Source organism: Nomascus leucogenys, chromosome 4 (assembly GCF_006542625.1).
Source record: "Nomascus leucogenys isolate Asia chromosome 4, Asia_NLE_v1, whole genome shotgun sequence".
NCBI lineage: Eukaryota > Metazoa > Chordata > Mammalia > Primates > Hylobatidae > Nomascus > Nomascus leucogenys.
Window position 1 is genome coordinate 40,043,220 of NC_044384.1, and position 15,114 is coordinate 40,058,333.

Consider the following 15,114-nt stretch of genomic DNA (forward strand, 5'->3'; position numbering starts at 1 on the left):
TTGACACTCCACCTTGAATCAGCCTTGTTTCATTTCTTGCTCTTTACGCTTTAGGCATGTATTAGACAAAGCTGAAATATTCAATGTTACAATCACGTTTGAAACTCAATTACCTCCCTGGTGTCTAATTTTCACTTCATTTGGAGGAAAACAAAGTTAAAGTTTTTTATGTAATACTTTAGGTCTTTTTTTACTTCAGGAGGGTCACCATGTTATTTAGGAAAATGAGATTACATTTGACAATAGACCAAACAATCTAATTTTTTCTTAATATAGGCATCTGGGCTATAAGCAAAGTTGCTGTCTTAATTTGTCAATTAGAAAGAAATCCCTTTGAGACAGCCAAGTGACAGGGGGTCCCTGGAGAAGTTCTAACCAGCCTCTCCACTGAGGTGAAGCCTCGGGAAGTTCACCAGGTTTGCAGCACTGAGGAGCCTGGCTCCTCCCCTTCCTGTGTGGAACTTCGGATTCCAACGGCAGGCGGGAAGTGCTCTAGCAGGGGAGTTTGACCTTGTGAGGGAATACCTGTGTCCCCCCTTTTTTCCCCAACAAAACCCTGCTTTACTCACCCTTTAAATCATCTGCGAGCCTAAATTTTCATGGTCGTGGGACGGACAAGAACTTCGTCTTTAGCTGAACTAAGAAAAAGTCCTGAACATTTTTGGCGCGCAATGTGGGGGCACCAGAAGCGGTGAGTGAAATGGAGACTCAAAACCTCTCACTGTTGCTTGACCTTTTCCTTCCTTTTTTTGGACCAACCAGTGAGCAGTGGCTCCCCTCCACCCCCGACTCCCTGCCGGGATGGGAGGCAGGGCTCAAGGATCCCGGGGCAGCTGGCTGGCATTTTCCGCCATGAAGGGCTGGAGCCTTCCCCTTCCCCGCCAAGAGATTCAGCTCCATCAGCCAGTAATCAAACTTTTCTCCCAGGTGGAGAAACCACTTGCATAAGAATAAGAGGTTCTTCCCCAGGCTTTTTGTTTTTTTTTGAGACTGAGTCTCGCTCGGTCGCCCAGGGTGGAGTGCAGTGGCGCGATCTCGGCTCACTGCAAGCTCCGCCTCCCGGGTTCACGCCATTCTCCTGCCTCAGCCTCCTGAGTAGCTGGGACTACAGGCGCCCGCCACCACGGCCGGCTAATTTTTTTTTTGTATTTTTAGTAGAGACGGGGTTTCACCGTGTTAGCCAGGATGGTCTTGATCTCCTGACCTCGTGATCCGCCCGCCTTGGCCTCCCATAGTGCTGGGATTACAGGCGTAAGCCACCGCACCGGGCCTTCCCCAGGCATTTTTAAACTGTTTATTTTCTTTCCCTTTCTCTACCCAATCAGCAAGTTAACTTTTAAAGTTTTTTTTTCTTTTAGAAGATGTTTTACTAGGCCAGGCACCCGCCCCCCCGCCGCCGCCGCCCCCCCGCCCGCAACAACCAACTATCACTGTTTATATTTTCTGCAAAGTTTTGGTTGTGAAATTAAGCCTCCATCTTGCTTTATATCCCGCGGGCCATGGCCGGTAACCACTTGGCAAAGTTTTGTTTGGCAAGCCTGCCACAGGCGATGAGCCCTCTCTGGTTTGACATCTGCATGTTTTCCTAGAGCTGTCTCTTAAAGGGCCCCACCCAGCAACTAGGTTTTCTTCTACCTGTATGTGTACTGTGTATGATGTGTGTAAGAAGAGCTCTGATTAATATGGCCTAAAGAAAGACAAGTCCTTTGATCAAGTATTTTGTAAGGGAAGTTAAAAGCTATGGTACCTTTCAGCTCACGTGACTTTAATCTTTAAGAGATAAAAACAGCCCTAAAGACTATTAGTAAAATGCAGGTCAGATGCAACGTATGCTAAGTGTTTTGAGGTTACAAGCTGCTTTTTGGGTTTTGAGAACTATTTGATTTGCTGGCTTCACAATTGGTAAGGCCTGGGAACATACGGAATTAACCACACCCTTAACTAAGAAGGCACATCTTGGCTTTAGTTAGCACACAATTAAAGCAATTTACCAAGTTTTACCTTACAGTTAAAAATTGCTAGGCTACTAGAAATGGATTTACATCCAAGGTGTGTAAAAACAGTAAAATGTGTTTTTTAGTAAAGATTATAAGAAGGCATGGGAATGTAAACTTTTGCCTAGGGTTAAAGGATTGTTTTGCGTTAAATTAGGAAAGCTGAAGGTTCAAAGAAGTGGTGGAAGAATTGTGGAAATTAATCTTTTAGAAGAGGTTCTCTGTGTGAACATAGTGACTGAATTCAAAAACAAGGTATTATATGGTTTTCTGTAATTTGAGCATTGAAATAAAAGCGTAACAAGATTTTCCTAAGGCATTAATCTGCTCTTTGGCAATATTTGTAAAGGTTTATAAAGGTTTTTGCTTCTTTAAAATTTCTGCATCATCATTTGGGCAAAATGAGTAACTTATGGTAATCTTGAATTCTATTTTGTAATATCAAGTGTTTGAAACCTTGAACATTTAACAGCCTTCCCAAAATCAAACTTCAGTTTCAAAATTGTCTTCCCTGGTACCTGTCTTTTCGAATACTTCAGAGTGCCCCTGAAGTGCCCAGAAAAGAGAGGTAAATAGGATTATTTGACATGTTTAGCTACAAGGGATTGCCAAAATGATGCTCAATTTTTCTTAGGTTATCTCTTGGTGAATAATGCTAATATATGTTTCAAAATTGTATGGGATTTCTAAAATTTGCATGTCAATCATGATAGCATATACTTAATTATGATTAATTAAGGTTTTTATGTTAAGTTATTATAAACCTCAGAGATAACCAAACTTCTTTGTCAATTGTGTTTCTAACTGGAATGACCCTGGACATTTTGTTATTCACAAACGATTGTTGTCTCTTAATTCTTTTCAAAAGATGGTTTATAATAAGCTATAGTAACAGGTGCTCTCAAATACAAGCTTCTGATAATTTTGGAAATTGTAACATTGGAATAAAGGAAAATGTACAGGACTCATGAAGAGCCGAAATGTTCATGAATATCAAGCAGAACAACAGTTAACTAAATGGACTGAACTCAGAAAGCTAAAGCAAACTTTTTGACGTTTGGTTAGAATATTGCTGACCCATGTTTTATTTTTCATAGTCAGGGAACTTATTTTGAACTATTTATGGCCTTTAATAATTAAGCAAGGTGTGCCCTTATGATCAAGATTGGGAGTGTGTTTGTTTATCTCTGCCTGGGTCCTCTAGAATTTGGAAACTATCTGTGAATACTCTTAACTTATGGCAATATATTTGTTTGCATCAGTGCAATAAGAATCCATTTCCTTTTGCAACAGAATGCAATTGGAAGAATTGGTTATTTTACTAAAGCTTTGATGGGAAGGGTATGCTTCCCTTTAAGGAGTCAGTATTAGCTTATAGAGCTGATAGAAGCCCAATGGGGAAACTGGCCTGATACCCTTATCTATGCAGTCCCTGTACAGGGTTCCTGACTGTGGTCAGTAAAGAATGTCACTTTCTAACAGGTCTAGGAGCTCCAGGTTTATCTTGGGACCTTAAGAGAGAGGATCATCCAACTCACAGGTGTTTGAGGATACAAACCCATGGTTGGGCTTGGCTTTAAAAAGTCTTATCTGAGATTCCTTGTGGAAGGGAATTCCATCAAAGCCAATCCAAAAGCCCTATGTAGAAATAATTATTGTGGCTGTACTTTATGCAAATAATCAGGCCAAGTATAAAACTAAAGTCTGTTTAAACAACTCAGTCTTATGATGATTTTTTTTTAACAAGCATGAGGAATGGAGAGAGACGAATCATGTTTCAAAACTTATATTTGTCATTAATTTCTAAGGTCATTACTTGTTTTTAAGTTTTTGCCTACATTTTTAGACTAAACATGCTTGTTTGTGTGAACCAACCAGCAATCTCTGGATGCAGCTCAAAAAGAACAAGAGGGATGGGTAATGTAGAAATCCAGATTAATATTCTAGTTCTGAGCAGTTATCCTGCAAATCCTGTCAGGTGATGGAATAAATAGGATCCCCATCAACCAGAGGTTTCCTTTTGGGAAAGTAAAACCAAGGGAGCTAACCAAAGCCAAGCACCATGCACCCAAATCCTAGCAAGTATAACTATAGCTACCAGTTATCTGGGTGTGTCACATGACATCATTTTCTCTCCCTTGTTGGTAGAGGACTCAGTTTCAGTTTCACCTTAGCATTTGGCTTATGATAAGCCGTCCATCAACCCCTTGAGATACATTTTTGTTCCAGACTCAATTCCAAGCTTTGGGTCAAAGTCCTAGGAAAAAATACTGGATCTGAGGGATCCAGAGGCAAATGACAACAGAGGTTAAAAGGCACAGCACAGGTGAGTGTGGCTGATTCCTGCTGATTAAGCCAACCCCAAGCTTCCTGTTTCATGGATAAAGGCCATGTTAGTATCCACGGCATAAATGAGGTCTAGGGAAACCAAGGCTACTGACAGCAGGGGAGATAGGGCATATGCGGGAAGGAGTGGATGATTGCCACCCTCCTGGCCCCCTTGCTTCATGGGTGCGAGCTGCTTTGACATTCATGGCAGCACCTGCCAAGGTCACTGGAACTTGGGGATGCGAGGATGGAAGAGGGAAAGAGGACACTTTTCTCTCTCTCCCTCGCTTACCCCTGGATATCTGTTATGAAGAGAAGGGAACCGGGGATGCCTGCTCCCCTCTTTCTAGATGTGTAGCCATTCATTTTCAGTCTGTACCCCTTTAGAATGCATCCTGAAACCCTGGGACTTCTTTGAAAAAAATGCCTTCTTTTTATTCCTTTCTCCTCCTCGGTCCCCTCTTCACTGATAGGTAATTGTGTCTCCGTAGGTAATTGTGTCTCTGTACTATGAACATGCTCTCTTCAGATGCTTCTTCCAAACTGAAAAGAGTTAATTTCCCAAACCCTAAACTTGTTGGCTTAAGATTGGGTCCAGGGGAAGAGAACCCAGAAGCCCAACGTGCCGGCAAAAGGGTAAAAGTTTTTTTTACCAGTCAGGCTTTTGGCCTCCCTCTCCCTCTGCAAACTGGTAAAAGGCCTCGGTATCTTTGAGCTGCCCTTCCACTTCCCCTTGTTTCATTTTGATACTTGTTTTCTAATAACCTGGTTTGTCTCTTCTTGCCTTCAGGCCATCAAACTCCAAACAGTCATGCAATGGAACCTCTGACAGTGGCCCCTTCTGCTGGGAACCCTTAGATAGGCCTCTAAGGGAACTCTGTCGTTTCCCCAAAACAGTGCCCCCTGTCAGCAGGAAGCAGTTCAAATTGGTGTTCTTCCTTATCCTTAATCTAATGGCAGTTAGATGAACTTCTTTAGAGGGGGAATAAGAGAGTCCCTGGAGAAACTCCAAGCAGCCTGCCCACTGAGGTGGAGCCCCAGGAAGTTCACTACATTTGCAGCAGGGAGGACCCTGGCCCCTGCTCTTCCTGTGTGGAACCTGGGATTCAAATGGCGAGCGGGAGGCGCTCTAGCAGGGGACTCTGGCCTTGCGAGGGATCCCTGTTTCCCCTTTTTTCCCCCTTTTCACACAGTTAAAACCTTGCTTTACTCACCCTTTACACGGTCTGTGAGCCTGAATTTTTGTGGCTGTGGGACGGACAAGAACCCCATTTTTAGCTAAACTAAGGAAAAGTCCTACAACACCTAGGTGCTAACTTCAGAGGCCATCAATTGGTTAACCAGAGTAATCCTAAAGATCTGGAACTTGTGTTCATAAAACCTGCCCCTGATCACCAGCCTCGTTACACCAGCATGAAGGGAAATTGTTCTTCCCTTCTTCCCATATAATTTTTAAAGCATCTTGGCTGAGATTTCTTCCTGCATGACTTCACTTGATGTAAAAATTAACTTAATTTTCACCTTTTAAAGAAAATGAAAAGATCAGGGATATTTAGGCCATGACTTTGCCTCTGAAAATTGCATTTCTTCCTAAGTATGACTGTGGTAGAGATACAACCTAAGAAACACCCTTCTTGGAATGAGAAGTGAAATACTGAAATACGTTCATTCATTGGTTTCTTGTCATCAAGGATATAATCTAAAATTCTACTTTCTCTGCTATTCAAGATCCTCAAACTATATAATGTTATTCTCCACTTTTCTTTCCTTTGCCCTTTTATTCTTGTGTGCCTGCGTTTAAAATGGTGATGAATTGAATATGCTAAGATATTTCTTGCCTCTTTCTCTCTGAACATAACTTTATCCTCCTCTTCAATATATCAAACTGTTATGCTCCAATACCTATCTTAGATGCTTATTTGGTTATGGATCCTTCCTGAATGTTCTTTCCATCTTCTACTAATTTCTCCAAAATTCCCAGTAGAAGTTAGGTCAGATATAGATAGTTATTCCCATTTTGTGAACCATAGCATTTTGTTCAGGAAAAGTCACAACGGCCAACATTAGTCTTTACACTCAATTAGTATTTATTGCTCAGATTGACTTGCTAGCTGGAGAGCCAGAACTAGCCTTTCAGTAGTCAGAATTACAGCCTGAAAACAGGCTTACCATAGACAGCTGACTTCATATACCCACGGCTGAATATTCAGCCCAGTGATAGATTTTTGAAGGATTTTTTGGTTGTTTTTTTGATCTCCCCATAAAATCACTACCTTTCCAAATGGGGGTTTTAACCAGACATCTGAGTCTGTTTTCTGTTCTTGACATTGCACTTGTGTCATAATGCTTGCTTCTTGGTTGTTATTTTTTACTTTGTTTTTGTTTTCTATTTATTTTGCTTTCTCTGGTATTTTGGTTTAAAAACAAATGACTATTGCTCTTATGTGTTTATGGAGTAAAACAAACAACAAAAACTACCTTGAAGAAGGCTGCCCGTATTTACAATTATCTTTAGGCCCACATTCCAACTAGAAATGAAAATCAAACAAATGTGTGGTAGTACTTGTCGATGGTAGGAGGGAGGATGTGCTTGCAAAAGATAGACTCAATTGCTTGTTGAGCTGCTGTGCAGCGGCAGGGCCTGTAGAGTTGAGGAAGCTTGGTTGCTGAAAACTGATGCGGGGAGCAAATAGACATTTTTGTGTGAGTTGCCTGGGTGCTGGGAGGCATCCGAATGAGTATGAGGTGATGTTCAACCCCATTGTGTTTATATGAATACACATTACCATTTCCCGCAAGGAAGCTGATAACAGCACCATGATGCTTTGCTATAAAATCAGTTGAACATTTTCCTGCACATTTTACTGTCTTTAAAATGGCTCAGGAACAGACATAGGAAATGTCATTGCCCCTCTGTAACATTCTCTTTCCCCTAATGAGAACCCATTGGAACACACTGTAGGGGTGTTTCACTGCAAAAAGCTTGGCATAGACAACTGGAGCAAATGAGGGATTTTTCTTTAAAACCAGCAGGTTTGTGGGTTGTGTGTGGTGAGTGTGGGGTGTCATTCATTTTTTTTTCTCCTTGTATCTCTATGTTAAAGCTTACAGAAGCAGATAAAGAGCAAGGGGATTTAATTATGCATAAATAGAAGACAATGACGAGTACTTAGGAGTATAATTAGTTATGAATGTAGATATATGCGTCCTTGTAGATACATTTTATTTGCATAAGAATATAAATGTTCGGAAACACATGTGTGCAGGACATGTGTAAGACCTTTGGCAACAGAGGCACATTTAGAGGTTAGCATGGTATTTTGTAGATACCTTGAGTTAGCACTGAATTTGCTTTAAAAAAAAGAGTGAAAACATGTTCCACTTAATTACAACAACAATAATATTGAACTTCTTATATTTAAATGACTAACAATGTTTAAATATATCCCTAAAATATTTTTAAAAGTAAAAAACAAAAAAGAAAGAAGAAAATTCAAGTCTCAGAGCTATGACTAGAGTTCTATTCATAATTTAATTTCCTCTGGTTCTAAGCAGTCCAGGGCTTGAATCTAGGGATATATTGACGCAAATGGAAAGTAAGATTATGTGACTGGATGGTTAAGGTTCTGGATAACAAATATATTCCTCTTTTATATATATTTTATTAAAGAAATATCAGTACACATTGTGCTTTCTTAAGAGGATGAATTCCTGTAGCCTGGACATTTCTGCATTTTTCATAACCATCCTTAATAACCTGTCCTACTGTTTAATAATAACCCCTTTCCTGTCAACAGTTATTGCTCAACCTAGATCACTTACATCTCTCCTGTTTTCCTGCCTATTCATTTCCTCCTGATCTGTCTTTGGTAAAATTTGAAGATAGTTAGGCTTTCCATATTCATGTATAACTGATAATATTTTGTCATTGTTTTTCTCATCTCAGGACAGACCCCATGAAAAAGAGATCCAGCCAGTATTTTTCCAGGGCTGAAGAAGTTCTTTCACCCTAGAAATAGACAAGCAAGGCTCAGTGACATTGGTCATTAAAGGACATTTAGGTGACAGACTTTCAGATTGCTTAAGTAGTGAAAATCGTTCCTTAGTGACAAGAAAAGCTATTAGGGACATCAAAGAAGATATCAGTGAATCAGAACTAAAAATGAGTTGGATGATATAGGAAGGAATACAGGGAAGAATTAGATCAGGAACGTCTTACTTGTATAGACAGGTCATAATGAGAAAAGTTGATGGAGAACTGGGGTTGGCAACCAAGGAAACAAAGGTTAAAAGGCTACATTTGGAACTGGAGGAGCTTCAGTCATCTTCAAGCTGACTGAAGTTTGCTTGAAGATGGAAGCAAACAACAATTTCAAACTTTGGTACTCCCTATTTTTTTGTTTTCAACTAACTACAAAGAACAATTATCTTCTCACATATTTTGAGATACGGCGCATCTCCCTTCTTCCACGTAACTCCAATAAGACTCATTAACCACTTCCTCACCTATCTGCCTCTATAACAGTGCAGGCCCTCTTTCTCTTCCTTGAACTGGTTTTCATTAATGACCACTCTCCATATTAAAGAACTTGAGTAAAATCATCTCCTTGATTGTCTGGTGCATTTTGTCTTTCACAAAACAAGACACATTTTTTTGAAAAGTTATCAGGTTATCAGTTAAACGTACATAGATTTATTGCTCAGTGTTACTCCCATCCAGGAAATAATACTTATGCCTGAGTCCTAAAAGGGGAAGGAGAAAGGAGGAAGAGTAATTCAGGATTATTAAAATCTTCATCTTTTCTGAAAGAAGTTTCTTCTGAGTCTAAAGAGACAGAGCAGTGTCCCAAAGCCAGGTGGATTGCTTAGTTTGGATCCTGATTCACCCCCAATTTCTACAGCATAGATGGATGTGAGTAATATGGGATGAGAGATGGTTCTCAACAAGGATGATTGTACGTTCCAATTTGAATGCCCTTTCTCCTATAATAAGGGTATAAACTACTATGCCAGATAAAGCTACAGAGTTAATGGCCAGACTTTAGATTACAAAGCCCCAAAGAGTCCGAGGGTGGAGGTGAGAGAATTGATCAGCTGTAGGATGAAGAGCTTCAGGCAATAGAAAACTACAAATCCACCACCGTCACCAATCTATTTTGTTAAACTTGAGAGGCTTTTGAGAGAGAAGCAGCATCTAGAAGGGGCAAATTTGCTTAGCATGTAAATAGATTGTAATTCAAAATGCTTAGATTTTACTCCTGAAGAATCTTATTTACTATAGCTGTGCAGGACCCTCCTGCCTTAGGCCGGAACTAGCACCCCTACACAGTCCAATTCTAAAGTGTCCCAACCTGCCTTAACTTGGTCACCCAGTCAGCCCTGAGGGCTGTCAGAATTTCCTGGGTGTCTTTGTGTTTTCCTTTTACAGGTCCTTCAGAGTGACCTTGAGGAGAGACCACCAGTCTAGAAAGTGAATTTGGTAGGAACTGGAAGCTCGTTCATTTTCTGGAGATGGGGGTAAACTTAGTTACCTTCACACCACACTCAGCCACTACTCCAACTTCAATCCCGAAGTAGGCTTCTTCCTCCAGTAAGGTCTCATTGTATTGCCTTGAAGTACACCTACATTTCACTGACTTACAGCAGTAGAGTCTGTTATACTCAACCAATTCATGTCATCATGTGTTTTATATTACTAATTTTCTGTATTGGATTAATTTTAGAATAGGCAAATATGTGCACACAAGACCACAAAACAAAATGATAAATATGCAAAAATATATACAGTTAAAGTTTCTATTGCTTCCCTGCCCCTAATCCTTGTTCTGCTTCCCTTAGGCAAACTCAGTTTACAGTGTGTTTTAGGCATATACATGGGGTGTGTGTGTGTGTGTGTGTGTGTGTGTAAGAGAGAAAGAGATGTGTATGTGTGTATGTATATGTGTGTGTAATTATTACAAGAGATTTACATTTCTCTTTTAATGAATAATTACATTTTCTAATGTCTGTGGCACCTTCTCAAATAGACAGTGGCTAGTGAAGTAATTTTCAGATGTATATATGTGTGTGTGTGTGTGCATACACATATATCTCATGAATATATATCTCACGAAAGTAATTTAACTATAACATATATATATATATATATACACACACACACATATACACACATATATATCTCCTGAAAGGTATTTCACTAGCTCATATTTATGTGTGACATCTCTGATACATTTTATAAGGAAACACTATGTATTATACTGTACTCTTTGTTCTGTACTTTGCTTTTTGATTTGTTAACCAATATGTATTGAAGATCTTTTTAAATCCATATGTAAAAAGCTACCCCGTTATTTTGAATAGCTACAAAAATTCATCAGATGAATATGCCGTAATATAGTTCAGCAGTCCCCAACTGGTGGGCATATGGGTTGTTTCAGATATTTTCAAATATAAAATATCTATACATGGACTTATTTTGCTTATGAATCATTCTTGCCTGTGTGCCTATATATCTGTAGGATAAATACCTTGAGAAGTAATTTCAAAGCCAAAGAGTAAATGTCTTTGTATATATGACATGTAATGCTAAATTGCCTTCTCTAAGTGTTATACAATTTTACAGTGCCCCGGGATTTTTTCCCTCATATTTAAATGACACACTGGAATTAGCTTTGTGGTCTGAGTATACAAATAGTTAAAATAGGCCGGGCGCGGTGGCTCAAGCCTGTAATCCCAGCACTTTGGGAGGCCGAGGCGGGCGGATCACGAGGTCAGGAGATCTAGACCATCCTGGCTAACACGGTGAAACCCCGTCTCTACTAAAAATACAAAAAATTAGCCGGGCGTGTTGGCGGGCGCCTGTAGTCCCAGCTACTCGGGAGGCTGAGGCAGGAGAATGGCGTGAACCCGGGAGGCGGAGCTTGCAGTGAGCCGAGATCTCGGCACTGCACTCCAGCCTGGGTGACAGAGCGAGACTCCGTCTCAAAAAAACAACAACAAAAAAACAAATAGTTAAAATATTTTTTGTCATATGAAATTTGCGTTTATCTTGTAATGAGTAATTACTTTTTCTAATGGTTATGACACCATCCCAAATAGACAGTGGTCATCTTGAATTTCAGAATCTTCCTTTGTATTACCCTCTCCCCCTCCACGGCATCTAGCCCATGGCTCTGTATGTGAAAGGTATTCAAAATAGGGTTTTTAATAAATTGATTCTACACCAAGCTTTGATTAGTTATCACCAGCATATGAACTCTTTGTGCCTGATTTTCCTTTCTTTCTCAGTTCCCAAATTGGCCTCATTAGATAAAAAACAGAAAATGGTTCTCACCTACCCCTCTGTGCTATTGATATTTAATAAGGAATGTTTAAGTGGAAGATAAATATAAACTCAGTTTTATGTGTCAATAGAATAGAAGAGGATGTATGAAAATGAACTTCTTGTCAAGATATAGGGCTTACAGCTTCTTTGGATGGGAATTCTTCACTTTGAAGCGTGTTTTCCCTCGAGGGAGAAAAACAATATTTAATTCAATTTTTATTTTTATTTTTATTTCTTTTTTGAGATGGAGTCTCGCTCTGTCACCCAGGCTGGAGTGCAGTGGCGCGATCTCGGCTCACTGCAAGCTCCGCCTCCCGGATTCACCCCATTCTCCTGCCTCAGCCTCTCCGAGTAGCTGGGACTACAGGCGCCCGCCACCACGCCCGGCTAATTTTTTGTATTTTTAGTAGAGACGGGGTTTCACCGTGGTCTCGATCTCCTGACCTCGTGATCCGCCCGCCTCAGCCTCCCAAAGTGCTGGGATTACAATCGTGAGCCACCGCACCTGGCCTTAATTCAATTTTTTAAAAAAATTAAATAAAATGGTCTTATGGTTCTCAAGGGGAGACATACTTCAGATTCTGAAAGGATGATGAGTTACTCTAAAACAAGTAGCTTTTGAATAAATTGGAATGGCTTCTGATGAGATATGGGGGAGGGAGTGAGTTGATGTACTAGTCTAATAGGCAATATTGCTAAAAATCCATTCTAAAGATCAGGGTGTGTTCACGGCAGGTAGTTGAGTAAAATATTCACTGAGGAGAGTATTACCTCAGCAAATGCTGCTGGTGTTGGTTTATTTTTTATTAACCCTCGATAACCCCAGGAGATCAGAAAACAGGTAGGGAAGAATAATTATTTATTGTTAATCCTAAATCTACTAAAATGCCTTTTTTTCTTATTTCGTAATGACCATTGGTTTTTAATTTGACCAAATTAATGAGATCTAGTTCTCCTCAAGTCTAGGTATTTTTTTACTCCCAACTATGTGTTGCAACTTTGCATAATATTTATAAAGAATTTATGGAATGTTTAGTAAGTGACTACAAGCAAAGACAGTTTCTAGATTTAAACACAACAAAGGGACATTGCATACTCATATAAAACAAGTATGACCTCTATAAGGCAATAAATGAAGTACTCATGTTTCTCAACCAGCTCCAAGTCCTCACTTCCTTGTTTCCATTCTTAATTTCCCCAATTACCCAGACAGGATTCATTAGAGTCACACAGTTGTGAGTTCATATCCCATCCCCTATGCTTACTATGTAGCCTCCAGCAAATTAATCCACTTCTCTGAGCCTTGCCTTTCCTTCGGTGTGATTTGAAAATAAATAAGATATTCCTCCCAGGTCTGTAAAATATATGTACAAATATATTTTACATACATTATTTAAGCATAACATATGTAAAGCATTAAGCACATAGTAGGTATGCCGGAGGTTTAAGACTTCAAAATTATCACTTGAAAAGCCTGCTACTTCACTGTCCTCAGTTAATCATTTAGGTTTCCATTGTCTCTGTGATTTCCATGATCTTTATTTTCCTTGGAATCCCTGCTGTCAGCACTCTAGTTATGCTCATGCACGTGGCCTGTGATTTCTCCTCCTTGCTCACTCTGTTTGATATAGCAAGATTTATCTTCCTCAGGTTCTGCTTTCAGAATGGCACTACCCTGGCTCTCATTTCCTGCTGAAAAAAATGAAGCCCCTAAGCATCTAATAGTTATCAAATTCAGGACCTGACAGATAGGTCTATTTTATTCTTGCCTCTTCCCCTTCATGTAGCCTTTCCTCAGTCATGCTCAACTTCTCACCACATTATTGTTCTGTATGCTTCCTCTATTGGATCTTCTTTTATAATAAACTCTTTTTATTGCCCATGCACCAGAATCCTATCAGCCTTCAAATCTACCTCAAATGAAACTTCTAACCATCCCACCTCACTCACATTTCAATTTCTATAACTTTTTTTACACCCTTCTCAGTTAGAATGCGTAACACATACTTCCTTAGAATTATAGCTAATTGTTGTCATTCTTTGTTTTTTTTTTTAATTATACTTTAGGTTTTAGGGTACATGTGCACAATGTGCAGGTTTGTTACATATGTATCCATGTGCCATGTTGACTTCCTGCACCCATTAACTCGTCATTTAGCATTAGGTATATCTCCTAATGCTGTCCCTCCCCCCTCCCCCCACCCCACAACAGTCCCCGGAATGTGATGTTCCCCTTCCTGTGTCCATGAGTTCTCATTGTTCAATTCCCACCTATGAGTGAGAACATGCGGTGTTTGGTTTTTTGTCCTTGCGATAGTTTACTGAGAATGATGTTTTCCAGTTTCATCCATGTCCCCACAAAGGACAGGAACTAGAATGGCCATCATTAAAAAATCAGGAAACAACAGGTGCTGGAGAGGATGTGGAGAAATAGGAACACTTTTACACTGTTGGTGGGACTGTAAACTAGTTCAACCATTGTGGAAGTCAGTGTGGCGATTCCTCAGGGATCTAGAACTAGAAATACCATTTGACCCAGCCATCCCATTACTGGGTATATACCCAAAGGACTATAAATCATGCTGCTATAAAGACACATGCACATGTATGTTTATTGCGGCACTATTCACAACAGCAAAGAGTTGGAATTGTTGTCATTCTTTATTTCTGCATAATGTTAGATTTTACTGAAAGAAGAGAATGAATATTTGGGGGACGTGGGAGTCTAGATTTTGTTTGCCTTGAGATGCAATGTGGCACAGTGGCTGAGAGGAAATACTAGATCAGACTGCCTGAATTTCTCTTCTCAATTTGCATTTTATTATTTGTGTTTAAAAAGTTTGTTATCTTCAGCTCAGTTTCCTTAACCTAATTAATTAATTCAACAAATAAATGAATAAACAATGTATTCAAAAATGTATTCAAGCAGCTACTATGTGCTTGAGTACAATGATGAACAGACTTCATAAGCCTGCGACTTAGGTGTTGACACAGGTCCCCCAAGTTTAGAAGGCCATGCACTTGGCTTAATGTTCTGCTGTCATTGTCTTGACATTTTTCGTATTTTTTCAACAAACGACCCCATAATTTCATTTTTTGCTAGACTCTAGAAATTATGTAGCTGGTCCTGATAGTAAATAAGATAAATATGACCCCTGCTGTTATAGGGAGACTGAATATAAATAAGCAGATGAAAAAGTAAGACAGGGAAATATCAGACAGTGATAAGTGTTACGAATAGCTAGGTGAAAACTTTAAATTTGGTGGTTAGCAAAAGCATCTCAAGGTTACATTTAAAGCTGAGATTTGAATGATGAAACGTACTCTGTAAAATGCTGCAGAAGAACATTCCAAGTAGAGGAAATAAGTGTGAAGATGCTAAGGCAGGGATGAAATTGAAGAGTTTAGGAAACAGTCTTTTTGGGAAAGAAAGAGCAAGGTAGAGAATGATCAAGCCTAAAGATTGGT

The 15,114-nt window shown here is 39.7% G+C and overlaps 1 long non-coding RNA gene across 1 annotated transcript in view; it reads left to right on the forward strand.

Moving 5' to 3' along the window:
- The first annotated feature begins 451 nt into the window (after positions 1-451).
- The window catches only part of LOC101178870, a 596,799-nt gene continuing 582,136 nt past the window's right edge, over positions 452-15,114 (forward strand). Inside the window, exon 1 of the long non-coding RNA XR_004029569.1 lies at positions 452-691. This is a non-coding gene — a long non-coding RNA (uncharacterized LOC101178870). The remainder of the gene's footprint in view (positions 692-15,114) is intronic.